Source organism: Hemiscyllium ocellatum, chromosome 17, assembly GCF_020745735.1.
Source record: "Hemiscyllium ocellatum isolate sHemOce1 chromosome 17, sHemOce1.pat.X.cur, whole genome shotgun sequence".
NCBI lineage: Eukaryota > Metazoa > Chordata > Chondrichthyes > Orectolobiformes > Hemiscylliidae > Hemiscyllium > Hemiscyllium ocellatum.
The window spans coordinates 33,558,902-33,577,710 of record NC_083417.1 but is presented as its reverse complement, the minus strand read 5'-3'; the positions used below and the strand labels follow the sequence as shown (position 1 = coordinate 33,577,710).

The following is an 18,809-nucleotide window of genomic DNA, read 5'->3' as shown; positions in this document are numbered from 1 at the left end:
AGTAAGGCAGTCCTTACGACGAGTTTAATCATTCTTCCATTGCCTAAACATCAGATTTAGCTTGACGTCTCAGAACATTCACATAGAGTCAAAGAGTTATAGAGATGTACAGCATGGAAACACACCCTTTGGTCCAACTTGTCCATGCTGACCAGACATCTTAAATTAATCTAGTCTCATTTGCCAGCATTTGGCCCACATCCCTCTAAACCCTTCCTATTTATGTACATATCTAGGTAAGTTTAAAAAGTTGTAATTGTAACAGCTTCCACCACTTCCTCGGACAGCTTCTTTCATACATGCACCACCCTCTGCGTGAAAATGTTGTCCCTGATGTCCCTTTTAAATCTTGCCCATCTCACCTTAAACTTATGCCCTCAAATTTTGGATTCTACCCTGGGGAAAAGACATTGACTGTTCACCTATCTATGTCCCTCATGATTTTATAAACTTCTATAAGGTCACCCCTCAGCCTCTGACGCTCCAGGGAATATAGCCTCAGCTTATTCAGCCTCTACCTTTAGCTCAAATCCTCCAATCCTGGCAACATGCTTGTAAATCTTTTCTGAACCTTACAAGTTTAACAATATCGTTCTCATAGCTGGATTCCAATATGGCCTACTCAATGTCTGTACAGCCACAAGATGGCCGCGCAACTCCTTTACTCAATACACTGACCATAAAGGCAAGCATACCAAATGCCTTCTTCACAACTCTGTCTAACTGCAACGCCACTTTCGAAAAACTATGAATTTGCAGTCCAAGGTCTCTTTGTTTGGCAACACTGCCCAGGATGTTACCATTAAGTGTATACATCCTGCCTTAATTTACCTTTCCAAAACGCAGCACCTCACATTTATCTAGATCCTGTTTACCCACTACTCCTTGGCCCATTGGCCCATCTGATCAAGGTCCCATTGTACTCCTTCTTGGCTGTCCAGTGCACCACCAATTTTGGTGTCATCTACAAACTTACTAGTCATACCTCCTACATTCACATCCAAATCATTTATATGAATGACAAAACACAGCGGATCCAGTACCGATCCTTGCAGCACACTGCTGGTTACAGACCTGCAGTCCGAAAAGCAAACCTCCACAACCACCACCACTGTGTCTCCTACTTTGAGCCAGTTATGTACCCAAATGGCTAGTTCTCCCTGTGATTCTTCATGTGATCTAACTTTGTTAACCAGTCTACCTTGTTAAACATTATCTGAAGTCCATTTGGACCATGTTTTCTATGTTCTATGTCCACTGCTCTGCTTTCAGCAATCCTCTTTGTTATTTCCTCAAAAACCTCAATCAAGATTTACCACACACAAAGCCATGTTCACTATCCCTAATCAGTCTTTGCCTTTCCAAATAGGTTTATATCCTGTCCCTCAGAATCCCCTCCAACAACTTGCCCACACCCGATGCCAGGCTCACCAGACTATAGCTCCTGGCTTTTCTTTACCACCTATCTTAAATAATGGCATCACATCAGCCAACCTCCAGTTTTCCAGGCACCCTCACACATGGCTGTCAAAGATACAAATATCTCAGAAAGGGACCCAGAAATCACTCCCCTAGCTTTCCACAAAGTTCTGGGGCACCTTTGATGCTTTTTAAGACATCCAGCACCATCTTCTCTGTAATATAGACACTTTTTAAGATTTCACTATTAATTCCCATCAGTTCTCTAGCTTCCATATCATTCACCACAGTATACAGATGCAAAATACTTGTTTAGTATCTCACTCTGTTGTTCCACACACAGGTGGCGTTGTTGATCTTTAAGGGTCCCTATTCTCTCTACAGTTATTCTTTTGTCCTTAATATATTTGTAGTATCCCTTTGGATTCTCCCTAAGCCTATTTGCCAAAGCTATCTCATGTCCTCTTTTTTGCCCTCCTAATTTCCCTTAATAATTCACCGACAGCCATTATACTCTTCCATGGGGTAACTCCATCCCTGCTGTCTCAACCTGACACATGCTTCTTCTTTTTCTTGACCAGAACATCAATTTCACTACTCATCCAGAATTCCCTCCACGTACCAGCCTTACCCTTCACCCTTACTGGAACACACGGTCTCATGTTTGAAGGCTTCCCATTATACAGCTTTCCTTTTACCTGTGAATAACCGCTCCTAATCAACTTTGAAAGCTCTTACGAAATACGGTCAAAATTTGTCTTCCTCCAATTTAGAATCAGGTCACTATGGTTTTTAGAGCAGGTCTCTCCTTTTCCACCACTATTTTAAGACTAATAGAATTATGATCACTGTCCCAAAATGCTCCCCCACTGACACTTCAGTAACTTGCCCTGCCTTATTTCCCAAGGATAATATTAGAAGTAGAGGAGTGACATAAAATTGCAAGAAAAAATAGCAAACCTGAGGTTTGGGAGTACTTTAGAGTTCAGCAAAGAGGCACCAAATGCTGATAAAGAGGGGAAAAATGTATAAAACCGTAAGACATAGGAGTGGAAGTAAGGCCATTTGGCCCATAGAGTCCACTCTGCCATTCAATCATGGCTGATGGGCATTTCAACTCCACTTACCAGCATTCTCCCCGTAGCCCTTAATTCTTGTGACATCAAGAATTTATCAATCTCTGCCTGGAAGACATTTAGAGTCCCGGCTTCCACTGCACTCTGCGGCAATGAATTCCACAGGCCCACCACTATCTGGCAGAAGAAATGTCTCCGTATTTCTGTTCTGAATTGACCCCCTCTAATTCTAAGGCTGTGTTCACGGGTCCTAGTCTCCTTGCCTAACAGAAACAATTTCCTAGCATCCACCCTTTCCAAGCCATGTATTATCTTGTATGAGAGTATACTTGTAAGGAATGTAAAAACAGACTATATAATCCTCTGCAGTAATAAAAAAATTTAAAAACAAACACAAATGTTGGACCCTTACAGTCTGAAACAGAAGAATTAATAATGGAGAAGAAGCAAATGACACAGCAATTAAACAGCATCAGAGGTTGTGGGGTGCCCTTATAGAGGGTATGTGTAGGGTGAATAGCCAAGCTCTTTTTCTAAGGTGTGTGAGTCCAAAATTAGAAGGCATAAGTTTAATGATAGGGACAAGATTTACAAAGAACCTGAGGGCTAACTTTTTCATGCAGAGGGTGCTGCATGTATGGAACGAGCTGGCAGATGAAGTGGTGGAGGCAGATACAATTACAATATTTAAAAGACACCTGGATGGGTTTATGAATAGGAAGGGTTTAGAAGGATGTGGGCCAAATGATGGCCAATGGGACTAGATCAGATTGGGATGTCTGGTCAGCACAGAAGAGTCAGACTGAAGGGTCTGCTTCTGTGCTGTATTACTCTATAACTACTTTAGTTGCATCTTTACAGAAGACACCAATAATTTACCATAAATGCAGAGAAGCAAGGGTCTATTAGGAAGAAATTGAAGGAGATTAGTTTTAATAAAAAGAACAAGACAAATTAATGTGACTGAAACCTAATAAATCTTCACTGCCTGATAATCTATATTCTTGGGTACTGAAGGAAGTGGCCATGGAGATGGTTGATACGTTGGTTGTAATCCTACAAAGGAAGGAAGGAAGGAAGAAAAAGGGAATTACAAACCAGTTAACTTCATATCAATAGCATGGTAAGTGCTGGATTCTATAAAGAATGCAACAGAAATATCAATGGATTTCACAAAATTAACAAATGTACTGGAATTTCTTTGAGGATTTAACTTACATAAAGCCTTTGATAAAGGCCAAATAAAAAGTTAGTGCAAATCAAAACACATGGGACAGTGGAGTAATATACTGGTATGGATTGAAAATTGGTTAGTTGACAAGAAACAGAGATGAGCAATATCTTTTTCAGCGAGGCAGGCGCGAATTAATCAGGTACAGCAGGGTCACTGCTTCCAGGGATCAGTGCTTGAGCCTCAGTTATTCACAATGAATATCAACAATTTGGATGAGGGAAATGAAATTTATGAATGACACAAAACTATGTGAGAGTGGAAATGGTGAGGAGGATGTAAAAAATCTTCAAGGTGATTTAAACAACTTGAATGTGCAAATATATGGTAGATGCAGTATAATGTGGATACATATGAAGTTAGTACTTGGTTGGAAAAAAACAGAATTGCAAGGTACTATTTAAATGTGATAGATTAGGAAATGTTGATGTACAGTAGGACTCTGGCTGTTCTTGTACACCAGTCACTGAAAGTGAGCATAAAGATGCAACAAGCAATTAGGAAGACAATTGGAACATTGGCTTTTATTGCAAGAGGGTTTGAGTGCAGTAGCAAGAATTTCTTACTGTAGATGTAGACAGTTGTGGGGAGATCACACTTGGTAGCTCTGGATACCTTATCTAAGTAAAGATGAACTTGCCATAACCAAGTTTCACTAGACTGATTCCTGGGATGGCAGGACTATCAAATGAGGTAGGATTGACTAGGCCTATATTCACTAAAGTTTAGAAAATTACATGGGGATTTCATCTCATTAAAACATATAAAATTCTGATCGGGCTGAACAGACTGGGTGCAGGAAAGGTATTTTCCTTGGCAGATTGGGCAGAGGTGGTGTTCAGGATAAGGAGAACAAGGGGTCATGATCTCAGGATTTCGCAGTCTGAAAGAGCTCCACATTTCAGGGCAGATTTTGATCACAGATCCTCTTGTAATGCTGAGTGTACCATAACTGCAGCTGTGTTGCTGTAGTGCACATTTGTCAAGGGATGGCAAAACACATTCTTGTTTTCACAACAGTAAATGTTATATCTGTGATTTAAATGTTCAGCAGCAGTCACTTTGACAGCCCCTGTGAAATACTTAGAATTCAAGGTAAATGTGAAATTAGGGTGCAAGTTGAGAAGTGTGCAAGGGTAGGTTGTCAGATTAGTAGATGCCAATAGGCAGGGTGACAGGTTATTAGGATGGAGTTGGTAAGGTGCCACATCAGTTGGGTGTGAGGGCACACACTGGCACAATGCCAGGTGATTTCCTATTTAGGATACGTTGGAAAAAGCAGGAGATATGTGGTGCAGCAGGGAGAGGTGCTCATAGTGGTTCAGCAAAGAGGGTAAGGCAATGGGAGTAAGTTAGGCCAGAGGGGGAAAAAAAAGAGGATTGTACAGGGTGTTTGTCAGATCTTGGCTCCCAAGTGGCTGCATGAGGGGATGGGCTATTGGCCCTATGGATAACAAGAGAGGTTCAGGTCTCAGGGGGGGTTCAGGGTGGAGGGGGTTGGTTCCAGTGGCATGGGATCTGGGGAGGTGTAATTGGGCTCACTGCTGGTAAATTAGGGGTGGGGGGTTTCGTTCAATAGTTGACAAAAATAGACCAGATATTTATCTCACATTTCTTGGTAACTATTAGCTCCCCTTTCCTTGATTTAAATGGAGACTTCAGAGGAGTCCAGTCGCTGAGGAATTGCCCATCAGAATCTTCAATTTCCTGGACAATTCCCAAAGTCGGTGATTCCACCACGTTTCCACATGCAACTCCAACTGATGCTGCAAAAACGATTATCTGGCCATTGATCTGAAAACTGTTAACCCCTGTTTGCATACTTTGACGCCAGAGGTCGAAGCTATCTTATACACGTGTATAGCAAATCAATGTACGAATTATTTTTCAAATGTACTAAGTGGACCAACCAGGTATGCAGTAATTTAAAATGCTGTCCAACTCCGAAATGATAAATGAACAAAAAGTGGCCGATAGTATTCATCTGTAAGCAGCAAAATACAAAAGCAACTTCTTTCCAATCGAACTACAGAAGAAAAAAATCAACTCAGCCAAAAACAAACCTGTTTCTGATCAAAATTCTGGTTTGCTGCTTTTCAGACTCTTAACGGAGAGGATGCGAAGATTTTATAAATGAAGAATACCGAATTTGGTTTTAATACTCATTTTAAATGGTACTGCTGTCTTATTGCGTCCTCTTGATCGAGAAGTTGCGAACACAACGCGCGATTAAAACCAACTCTCATAACCAACCGTTTAAAAAATAAACTGTCAATTTTCAACCTTTGAGTGTGTCAGCTGGAATCCAGACCTTTTTGTTATTAGCGCAGATATTTTCTGACCCTCCTGTTGTTTTCCAGGTGCCAGTTTATACATTTGCAGAGGTTGAGAGCTAACAAGTTAAAAAAAACGTCTTTTCCACGTGAAATTTAAAAATAAGATACTGTTAAAAAAATTAGGGATTAAAAGTGTAGTTTTGGTTAGGGACAGGTTGTTTGTCGCCCCTCACTTCCCGCCCCCTCCTCCTCCCCGTTACCGGTGGTACTTATTGAATCACCGGGAGTATGGGGAGAACGGCTGCGCGAGGCAGCAGTTGATCCACCCGCGCGCTTGACCGCCGCCATCTTGCATTCCCCACACAGCCGTTTGCTGTGTTGGAGGGATTCTCTCGCGAGGAAGGACGCCATTATCGGATTTTAACAAACAAGAAACGAGAACTGAACGGTAATAACCACCGCGATATCCCGGCTCTCGTTTGTAAATTCTTGTCTGGTTCCGCTCGCATTCGTTTTGCAGCGAAATGGTTGCAATACGCCGATTACACATTTTACATATCAGTCGGATCGTGAGGTGGAGAGGCCTACAGTAGACCTGACTGACTTTTAATTCTCGTTTATTTGGTGTCTTTAACGAGATGGGTGGTTATATTTCTGGATGGTAGTCTGGCCAGGGTCAGCGCCTCTTGAGTGTTCAGATGTTCATTGTCTAATGTTTCTTTATTTAAGTAAAAGTGCTGGAGTTAACAATATTTAGACTCGTGTGTTTTATTTATTGTACTGCGGTGGTGGGGTGGGAAGAGAAGTGCATCAAATTTAAAACGCTTGGACTTAAAGTGAGTTTGGCCTTTAATAACCAACGTGTGTGAATGTTTCACTTTTCTCAGCAGCGCAGATTCTTCTCGAATTTCGGAAAATTCATATCTCTCCCTTTTTTTTCACACATGAAATTGCTTTTGGAAATTAAATTGAAGGACAACAATTCATCAATGATTTAAATAAGAGACTTTGCCGCCTCTAGGCCTAGTTACTGGGAGGTTTGGCTATAATTCCTTGAGGCCTTTGGTGCCAAATCAATTCAGCGAATTTCAAACGCTGTTAGAATAATTTGGTATGTTTTCACCCGTAACTGTTTGGATTAATAGTGCAAATTTAATATGCCATTTAGGTATACAAAATTGAGGAATAATTCTTGATGCCGAATTTTGTATTTGTCGACTGAAGTAGTTGTAACTACAAACGGTTATCATTTTGCAACATTACGGTTGGGTACTTAAAGTACCTGTTTGACACTGCTACAATTTCGGTGTAGATGGTACATTAGAATCTTACACTGAAGAACGTATTGCAATATTGCTGGGGTTTTTAGAGGGGAGACTGTTCTTGCAAACATTTGCAATATTGTACCAAGTGATCGTGCAGAGCTTCTCTGCTTTGGCGTAAAGAATAGCCTGTACGTAATTACAGGTTGTTGTAACTTCATGTAAATAGAAGGTAAGTTAGATAAATCCATTATATTTCCCATCAATAACTCGCAAGTTGTCAACAGGTGAGATTATTCAACGATTTTTAAAATCATGCTTGCAGATTAAGGCCTTATTTTCATGAGTTTGTATTCATATCATCCAGCCAGTAGAATCTGACGCTGAGTAGGTATAACATTGCGCGCTAATTCTGTCGGCAATGCGTGGGGAATTGGACAAAATTAATAGGGGGGGGGGGACACAAAAGTCGCATAATACGATCTGATGGCTTACGATGTACTAATGTAGAAACCTGCACAAACGTCGCTACCTGGAAGGAATGGATTTAGATTTGTGCTTCCCCTAATTCTCTCATTTTTGATGTTTCTTTGCTTAAATATTTCAGGATGTCTGATAAAATTGATTAAGTTAGCCTACACGATGATGGGAATTGTTTTACTTCTTGAATGAACATAGGAAGAAAGTCCCTCAAGCCTGTTCCACCATTCAATGAGATGAGGTCAGATCTGTAGCTGAACTCTATTTGCCTGTATTTGGCCCACATTCCTTAATGCCATTGCTTAGCAAAAGTTTATCTATCTCATTTAAAATAAGCCAATAGACCCAGCATCCACTGCCATTTGTGGAAGGAGTTCCAAACCCCTCAGACCCTTTGTATGTAGAAAGAAGTGCTTCTGGTATAACATCTCTCCCAAATGGTCTGGCCCTGATTCTAGAATCCCCAACCAGTGGAAATAGTTTATCTTTTCCTGTTATCATTTGGAAGTGCATGTTCTAGCTTTTATTTTGCTGTTTTATTAAAACTGGCCATCAAGAGCATAACCAATTGATGTGAGGAGTGCAACTCAAATTTAATTTTGGTGTTTATAAAGACATTCACTTGTTATTGGAATCTTGGTATTAAATTACCCCCTTGCACTTGAGAATGCTTTTTTAAAATCATTAAATTTGACAGAATTTGAACAGAGTTGGGTTAGCTCAATTTGGTTGGAAGGCTGATGTATCATGCAGACTGATGATATCAGCATGGATTCAATTCCCACACTGGCCGAGGTTATCTTGAAGGACTCCTTCTCAAACTCCCTTCACTGAGGTGTGGTGAGCCACAGGTTAAGTCAAAACCAGTCGTGTTTCTCTAATGAGTGAGATTCCCTATGGTCTTGCAATATAATGGTGAATTTACCTTTACTTTTTGTGGAAGGTCACAAGATCTTCATGCAATGTTCAATTTTAACTTGTGCTTAATGTGGATGTTTATTTCTGGTTAGCTGAAAGAGGCTGTTTTGTATGCACTGTGGCTTTTGGTTAGAATTTTCTTGTTGGAGTAAGGATGTATAGAAAGAGAAAGGGATCCATGAAGAATATTTGATTCTGGTAATTCACTGCTCTGAAGAAATATCAAAATAATTACCAATTGATCACATTCAGTAAACAGCAGAATTGACCAGCTTCCTATTTTAAGAGAGCAAATATCTTAAGTCCTCAATCAACTAGCAGGTGGGTGGGTGGGTGGTAAATGGGATCCAAGTCAATGTGTTTGTTGATAGAGTTCCTGTTGGAATGCCATGCTTCTAGGAATTTGTGTGTGTGTGTGTGTGTGTGTCTCTGTCTGGCTTGTCCTAGGATGGATGTGTTGTCCCAGTCGAAGTGGTGCCCTTCCTCATCATTGTGTAACGATCCTAGTGAGAGTGGGTAATTAAAGGCTGATGTAACTATTAAATGGTTCTGCATATTTTAAAAATCATTAATTCAGTTTAACTTGATTTACAGGTGAAGTAGACATTCCAACTTAAAGCTAGTTTTCTTTGTGATATTTTCAGAAGTGATAAATCTGCCCTGCTTCATCAAGGAATATCTTAATGTAAAATTTTAATTTATTTGAAATGCCACCCAATTGGTAGTATTTCATGGCAGATTTTTGCATTCAGTGAAATACAAATATAGTTAGATGGGGAACTTAAGAAAAAAACACTTCGTGAAGTTCATGTAATTTAAAGTGAAGATTGATAATTCCATGAGGCATAAAGAAATCCAAGGATTTGCAGATGGGGATTGGATGAAGAGTGGTGAGGGTAGGCTTGTGCAGACCATATAAAACTGATATAGATTATTTTGGTCAAATATCCTGTTTGTGTAGTAGACTTCACTATAATTGCAGTATAGTGAGTATTTGGAGAAGTTAACTTGTCTGGTTATTGTTTTTAATTGTGTGTATGTTTAGGATAAGATCTTTGAAGTCAGAGTTTAAAATCTGGATTTCTTATGTTTTTGTTGAGTGCAAAATTTGATTGGAAAGAATTGGTTCCAAAAATTCACATTAATTTACAGAATTAAAAATATTTAAACATTTTCCATTCAAGGAATGTGCCATGTAGAACTGTAAGTAATACAAGACCAAAAATCTGTTAAATGTTGTATGTTTTTCATGAGCAAAATATTGTGAATGCTGGTGGTCTGAAATAAAAATCAAATACTGGTTGGTAATATTCAGAAACTCTGTGGAATCTGGCTGGAGGAAATTGATGAACATTTCCAAGTGACGATGTATTGTCAGAACTGGGAGTATTAGAGATGTAACAACTCTTGAGATATGTGGGGATGGGGGAATAGGATAAAGGCAAAGTCTGTGATAATGTGCGAAGCAAGAGATATTAAATGACAAAATGGATGGTTATGCAAGGCAAAAAGTTAAGTTGAATTAAAATATCTAGAGGAGGTGTAAGTGGGAAGATGAGAACCATCAATGATTTTTTAAAAAAAATGTGTGGGCATATATAGTCTAGAAATATTGAAAATGTTGCATCCTGGAGATTGCAAAGTGCCAAAAGCTGTGATGTACCTTGACCTTATTTTCAGCTGAATATTGGAGTCAGAAGACAAAAAGGTCAGTATATGTGGCGCAGGGAATAAAAATGAAAAGTGGTCAGAAACTTAGATTTTTTAAAATTTAAAACAATATGTGGATCTTCATATTTAGGGAACTGTCATTTTTCTGTTTGTTATCCTTGCTCCATAACCAATGACACAAGGGCATTTGTTGCAACAAGAATGATTCTATCGTCCCAAGCATAACTAAAGATTTTAAGATGTCTTACTTTTTTCCCCCAAAAGAAAGAAAAATATTTTTGTAGTTGTCTCCTACTTTGTGAAAATCAGGTAAGAGACATTACAACATGTGGACCTTAATTTGAGGGGAACGTGCACACCATTCAGCTTGAGCTGACAGCATCAATCTAGTATGCTAATATTTTTTGGTAATAAACTCCATAATCCCTTGTCTCCAGTGTAGAAAGCAAACACTAATTTACTGCTAATGTAGGTTATTTATTGGTGAAAGTGGTTTTAAAAATTAAAGCCCTCAAGGGTTAATATGATGAGACCAGTTTTAAGATTAATGCCTGTGTTGTAGTGAGGAAGTAAACCAAAGGTTTTAAACATTTTTGAAAACCTTAAACATTTTCATTGCAAGTCTTAGATTTAATTCAACTTATATTGGCGAGTTCTTCAATTTTGAGAGACCCAGGATTAGTTCTCCATAGTAACACTGGTTTTCTTCTAGTCTGCCCTTGAGGTAAGTTTTTTTTTTGATGTAGTTCCCTTTTTGTACCATTCTCATTGGCAACTGTATCTCACACTTATTGTCCTCTTCCGCTCTTACTCCTCTCTCTCTCTCTCTCTCTCTCTCTCTCTCTCTCTCTCTCTTTCCCCCCCCCCCCCCCATCCCAAAAGTTTTTTTTTCTCCTGGACTAGAGAATTGTATGAGAGAGCCTATTTTGTTGAATTTGCTTTTGCCAATGGTGTGTGGAAGGGATGTTACTATAGTTAAATAATCTCTCTTTCTATTAAACTTTTCCAATAGAGTTAAGTTATTCCAATTTCTTCTTTTGTTAACTATAGTGTATGAATAAAGTGTGTTTTGCTTCAAGGTTGGTAATTTGACTGATTGAATTGCATCTGGAATGTAATACCTGATACTTGCCTTTAAAATAAGAAAAACTTTGGGTCTGGCCTGTTTTCTAAATATATTTTAAGGGGGTTAGATCTGATCCATGAGACCTCCAGCAGAACTGTCTTCCATTGTCTCAATATGACTCTAAGCAGCAGAGAATCCTACCCCAATTTTCAGTGATCTCAGTTTTGTGAAGGTTTTTGATACTGTACTTGTCCAATGCAGCTTTAATGTCAACTCACCTCACCTTGAGTTCAGCTCTTTCTCCATATTTGGAACCAATGAGGCCCAAAACTGAGTGACTTTGGCAGGACCTGAACTGAGTACCATGGTACAGGCTATTGCTGAGCAAATACCACATATTCAAAAGACAGGATTGCATCAATAAAATGAACACTGTGCTCAGTCATGGTGCCAATTTATATCTACAGGACCTGGCACTACACAGAACCAGGTCCAAGAACCACATTTTGGCAAGTTGGAGAGGTGTTTTTTGAGCTTTAGAAATGGTGGTAATTTGCTTGATAGGATTCATCTTCATGGCTCACCACATCCGTGTGTGTATGGGCTACCTGAGATGCTTAAATACAAAGTCACTATATTTTATCTGACAAGCTATGCACAACGTGAATCAGCCAAATGTTTACAAGAGCTATCACAAACCGTTTAAATAAGAGTTACAAATTCACTAAGGTATTTCTTCATGTTTGTGAAGATTATACAAAGCCTACATATTGAGAATGATAGTGTAGCAATATCCAAAGAATACATTGATATGTTATTTACCAACCTACTATTCAAAGAACCACCATGGCAGGTTTCCACTAAGGCACTACGTCATGGCAATCTGTGTGCTACCCATTATTTGAAATTGTTATCATCAAACTCATAAATTCAACTGCACAAGTTGCTAAATTAAACTTCAGTGACAGAGTGTACGCCCAAACAGCTAAAGGAAAATTCTTGTAGATGCTGGAAATCTAAAGCAAATAGAGAACACGGGTATTGTCTGTGGAGAGAGAAACAAAATGATGCTTTGTTGTAATACCAGACTGAATATTAGCTCTTTATCTCTTCATAAATACTGCCAGACGTGCTGAATTGGTCCAGCATTTTCTGTGCTTGTCCCAAATAGTGTTGCCATGGGATCCCCTCTCAGTCCAACCCTTGTTAATGTTTTTCATGAGAAGTGGATCTTTAATTGAATGACCACTAATTTTTCAATCTTTGGAAATTTTTAACTGTAGATGACATTTGCGATAAATGAATCTGGCTGCATCAAGGAATTTCTTTACACAGCTTCATAAACTCCACCTTCTGCTCAAGTTTACCAGTGAAATCGAGCAATCAAAGAAGCTCCTATTCAAAGTATTATTGAGAAGTCTGACTGTTAGGTTCTTTTCCTGAGGTTTCACACACGAGATGCAATTGCGCACACAAACTTCTGCAAACGGTTCAAGTTTATTATGGCTTGTACAAGCTAGGTGACTCCCTTTGAATCTCTTCGCAGGGATGTGAAGTAAGGTCAAAGTGAGGCCCTGAACACAGAAAACCCATCCCCTTTATACAGGTCAGTTGGGAATGCTTACAGATACTCTGGCCACTCCCCCATAGGCACATGCCACTCCAGACAACCCCAGGTCACAGTCATCTGTTACCCCAGGTGCAATGGCAGGATGAGATCATCCTTGGAGATAATGTAAATGCCCTAATCCTGCGGAATTATTATGCAGGCGAATTCCTGACTCACTGATTTCCCCCAGACAATGTAGGTGTGATATACTTAGCTTCAGGGATGGCAAGAAAGCATTTCTGAATGGAAGAGATTGAATGATAGTTTAATTTGCTAATAGGGGGAATAGTAGCAAATGACTGTCTAATTGGAGTGGGAGTCATTCGTATTTCTGCATGACAGTCGTCCCCACCCACTTCCGGAATGTTCAGTCAGTGCAGTTTTAACTCTTTAATATTACATTCATGTCCAGAGAGAGATTCCCAGTTAATCTTTTAATATTACGTGACAATCTTGATGACCTAGGAGAAATTGAGAACTGCAGATGCTGGAGATCAGTGTCGCGAGTGTGTTGCTGGGAAAGCGCAGCAGGTCAGGCAGCATCCCAGGAGCGGGAGAATCAATGTTTTGGGCATTAGCCTTTCATCATTCCTGGTGAAGGGCTTATGCCTGAAATGACAAATTCTCCTGCTCATCAGATGCTGCCTGACCTGTTGTGCTTTCCCAGCAACGCACTCTTGAGTCTTGATGACCGTATACTGAAAGCCTATGTTGGCTGGTCAATATGAATTGGAAATCCTACAATGCTACACTACAAGATCAATCTCCTTGACAAAATTATGAATAGGCCCCTAGACATCTGCTCATTGTGTAAGCTTGATGTCAAACTGGGGCCGCTCAAAACTATCCTGTCTGATCAGTTGTCACTTGCTGTGTAGTGCACATGAAAGGGCCTGTGTCCACCACTTTTGATCCTGAGAGTTGCCTGGTATACTTCATTGCCTGAGAAGGGGAAGGTGTCTTTAACCATTTTGAAGAAAAGGTGAAGCTAGCTGTTTTACCCTGCTATTATCCAGTAATAGCTCTACTGGCAGTTTGACAGCAGCGTTCTTAAAAGATGCTTTCCCAACCTCACAAATGAATAATGTAGTGTGAGTTTGTAGTGCTGGTGAATTGGTTTGTAGGCAGTACACTGTAATAACTTTTGTGAAGGGTAGATCTTGCCTCAAACCTAATTGAGTTCTTTGAGATGGTGACCAAATAGGTGGATGAGAGTGAAATGGTTGATGTGTATATGGATTTCAGTAAGGCGTTTGATAAGGTTCCCCCTGGTAGGCTATTGCACAAAGTACGGAGGCATGCGATTGAAGGTGATTTAGTGGTTTGGATCAGAAATTGGCTATCTGAAAGAAGACAAGATGGTGGTTGATGGGAAATGTTCAAACTGGAGTTTGATTACTAGTGGCGTACCGCAAGGACCTGTTTGGGGGCCACTGCTGTTTTGTTATTTATAAAAATGACCTGGATATGGGCATAGAAAAATGGGTTAGTAATTATGCAGATGACACTAAGGTTGGTGGAATTGTGGATAGTGCTGAAGGAAGTTGCAGGTTACAGAGGGACCTGCAGAGCTGGTCTGAGAGGTGGCAAATGGAGTTTAAGGCAGAAAAGTGAGGTGGTTCACTTTGGAAAGAGCAATAGGAATAAAGAGTACTGGGCTAATGGTAAGATTCTTGGTGGTGTAGATGATCAGAGAGATCTGTGTCCATGTACATACTTCTCTGAAAGTTGCCACACAGGTTGGTAGGGTTGTTAACAAGACATGTGGTGTGTTAGCTTTCATTGGTAGAAGGATTGAATTTCAGAGCCATGAAGTCATGATGCAGCTGTACAAAACTCTGGTGTGGCTGCACTTGGAGTATTACATACAGTTCTGGTTACCGCACTATAGGACATTTATGGAAGCTTTGGAAAATGTTCAGAGGAGATCGACTAGGATGTTACCTGGTATGGAGGAAAGGCTGAGGGAGTTGAGGCTGTTTTTTTTGTTAGAGGGTAAGCGGTTGAGAGGTGACTTAATTGAGACATTAAGATAATCAGAGGGATAGATAGGGTGGATAGTGAGAGCTTTTGTCCTTGGATGGTGATGGCTAGCACGAGGAGACATAGCTTTAACTGAAGGGTGATAGATATAGGACAGATGTCAGAGTAGTTTTCTTATTCAGAGTAGTATGGGCGTGGAACACACTGCCTGCAGCAGTAGTAGACCTGCCAACTTTAAGGGCATTTAACTGGTCATTGGATAAACATATGGATGAAAATGTAATAGTGTAGGATAGATGAGCTTCAGCTTAGTTTCACAGGTCGGTGCGCCATTGAGGGCTAAAGGGCCTATGCTGTGCTGTAATATTCTTTACTGATGGACCATGTCAAACAACATGCTCCGTTGACCATATGCAATAGGAAGCATGTTGATTGTGCTACACCAACCTGTGCTTGCCAACCTCAGAAATGTATAACTTAGATGTGATTTTGCTGAAGGAAAGCATTTATTAAATAATCCAGATTCTGCCATGAGTTACATTGAAAACCATTATAAGATCATCAGCCAGGATTGCAGTGTGATGCATTGCATATGTATACAGGGCTGTTTAATGTTGTAAGTATGGTTTTGTACATCGGTTGTATCTGCTACATTAATAGAAAGAAGTCATGGAGACTAGAGGCCTTAGGTCAGTGTGTTGCCATGGGAATTCAATCAGAATTTACTTGCCTAGCTGGAGAATCAAGATTGACAGTTAATTGTTCATAGAACCCAGATCAGTACGGTACAGGAAGAGGTCCATTCAGCCCACCAAGTTTACACTGACCGTGTTGCATGCCCATGCTAAAAAGCGAGGCAGTTCAATTTGGTCAATAACTGTCAAATTAGTTTACTTTTGATAATCATCAACGTAATGGAACAGGTTTAAGACAATGCAGCCAAGTAATACGTAATTCTTATCTGCTTGTCAGCGACCACAAAGTTTGAATTTAAAAGCTAAAAGTGTGGATGTTGTAAATCTGAAACAGAAAATGATGGACAAGGTCAGCAGATCTGGCTGCATCTATGAAGGGAAATCTACGTTAATGTTTCAGGTCCGATGATCCTTCCTCTGAATCGATGGTAGCTCAGAAAATGTTGATTTACATGCAGAAGGTAGGGTGGGAGGAGGGGGTAAGGAGTAAATGATAGGTGGGGGATAGAGCCCAAAGTTGAACAGACAAAGGAGTGGATAACAATCTGGCTAGGAGGGTGAACAGATATTAATGGGGATTGTTAGTGGCTAACAATGGGTTGTATGTAATAACTGACTATGTGATGACAAGTCCTGGTGTGTGGGTTTAGGGGTAAGGACATAGGAGAGTTCAAGTTCCAAGTTATTGAACTCTATTGAATCCAGAAGGGTCCCCAAGCAGAAAATGAAGTGGTGTTCTTTGAGCTTTCACTGAGCTTCACTGAAGCACTGCAGCAAGCCTGAGATTGCGATTTGGCCAGGGAATAAGATGGTTTTGAACTGGTAGGTAACTGGAAACTCGGTTTTTTTTGTAGGCAGAACGTAGTGGTCACCCAGTCTATACTTAATTTCCCCAATGTAGAGGACTCTACCTTGAACAGCGAATGCAGTAGAAGTAGATTGTCTGTCTGAAGTGTAGGTAAGGTGTTTTTTCACCTGGAAGATATGTTTGGGCCCTTGGATAATGAGAAGGGAGGAAGTAAACAGGACAAGTATTACACCTGTGGTTGTAGGGGAATGTGCCTTACGGTGGGTATTGGGAATGAAGGAAGAATGGACTAGAGTGTTCCGGAAGGAATGGCCCCTGCAGAAGGCTGACAAGGGAGAGGTAATATATAATCTGTGTCTGATGGTGGCATCTCACTGGAGGTGGCCAAAATGGTGGCTGATGTGGGTGGTAGTGGGATGGTAAGTAAGGACAAGGGGAACCATATGACTGCTGGTGAGAAGAGAGTTAGTGAGGACCAAAGTATGGGAGATGGGTCACACCCGGTTGAAGGTACTGTCAACAACAGTGCTAGGGAATCCTCAGTTGAGGAAGAAGGTGGATATTTTGGAGACTCCCTTATCAAAGCCGGCATTATCACAGCAGATGCGATCAAGATGGAGGAACTGGGAAAATGAATAGTCTTTACAGGAAGCAGGGCGTGAGGATGTAGAGCAAAGGTAACTAGGAATCAGTGAGTTTATAGTGGATATTGGTGGCCAGTCTATTGCTAGAAATGAAACTGATGAGGAAGGGAGGGGGAGGAGTCTGAGGTAGACCAGGTGAAAGTGAGGCTGGGGTGGAAATTGGGAGTAAAGTCAATAAACTTTTCCAATGCCAGGTGAGAGAGGGAAGCACGATCGACATATTGGAGAAAGTTGTGGGTGGGGGCCAGAATAGGACTAGAGTTTGAATGTAAAAGGAGGTGATTAAAAACAAGTAAGACAGGTTCTTTAGATCAACAAAGAATTGGCTATTGCAAAAAATTCTTAGTTAAGCAAAGGTACAAATTATTAATAGGTTTAACATAGGTGTATGTGTTTTTTATTTATATACATATGTATCCACAACCCCTAAAATATCATATATGCAACCATCTTCAAGCCTAGAGAAAAAATATTAAAACTGCAGAATATTTTTTTGAGATGTATTATCTTAATTGTTACCTAGTTACTGAACCCTCTACTTATCATTATGAATTCTTCCAATTGGATTTTACTACTTGAATTTTCAGAGGGGTTTCAGGGAGAGCTCAGTAAAAACTTTCCCTCAGGTCCCCTCTAATCCTTCTGCCACTTAACCTTGAATCTATGACTCCTGGTTTTTGAACTCTCTTGGAGAAAGTGAGGGATGTAGAGAGTCAGAGACAAAAAGTGTGGCTCTGGAAAATCACAGCAGCTTTGGCGGCATCCGAGGAGCAGAAGAATTCTCTGCCAAGAAGAAATGCTTCATGTTGTCTATTCCATCTCTGCGCCTCACAATTTTGTATATATCAATTGAGTCACCCCTCCGACATCGGCGGCACGGTGGCACAGTGGTTAGCACTGCTGCCTCACAGCGCCTGAGACCCGGGTTCAGTTCCCGACTCAGGCGACTGACTGTGTGGAGTTTGCACGTTCTCCCCGTGTCTGCGTGGGTTTCCTCCGGGTGCTCCGGTTTCCTCCCACAGTCCAAAGATGTGCGGGTCAGGTGAATTGGCCATGCTAAATTGCCCGTAGTGTTAGGTAAGGGGTAAATGTAGGGGTATGGGTGGGTTGCGCTTCGGCGGGTCGGTGTGGACTTGTTGGGCCGAAGGGCCTGTTTCCACACTGTAAGTCTAATCTAATCTCTAACAAGGAAAACAACCCCAATCTCTCCTCACAGCTACAATTCTACAGCCCTGGTAACATTCTAGTAAATCTTCTCTGTACTTTGTCCAGAACATTTACATCCTTGTAATATGACCAGAACGGCACACAGTACTCCCGTTGTGGCCTGAGCATCGTCCTACGCAGTTTCATCATTGTATTCCTATTTTGCATTCTATACCTCCGCCATTGAAGGACAGCATTCCATACACCACCTTCTTTACAACCTTATTTACCTGTATTGCCACCCCTAGAGACCTGTGCACATGCATACCAAGATCTCACTTTATCTGACACTCTCAGTACATTCGCATTTATTGTGTATTCCCTTTTACTGTTTGAACTACCTAAATGTATTGCATCACAGTTACCAGAATTGAATTCCATCTGCCACGTGCCTCTCCACTCCACCACCCATTTATTATTTTGATGCTTACAGTAATCCTCTACATTGTCCATTACATGGGAAAT

At 40.6% G+C, this 18,809-nt stretch overlaps 1 protein-coding gene across 3 annotated transcripts in view; it reads left to right on the top strand.

The window, feature by feature from the left end:
* The first annotated feature begins 6,289 nt into the window (after positions 1-6,289).
* The window catches only part of banp (BTG3 associated nuclear protein), a 218,101-nt gene continuing 205,581 nt past the window's right edge, over positions 6,290-18,809 (top strand). For all 3 annotated transcript variants that reach the window (XM_060837653.1, XM_060837654.1, XM_060837652.1), the window contains exon 1: positions 6,290-6,450. The gene's annotated coding sequence lies outside the window, so the exon portion shown is untranslated. The remainder of the gene's footprint in view (positions 6,451-18,809) is intronic.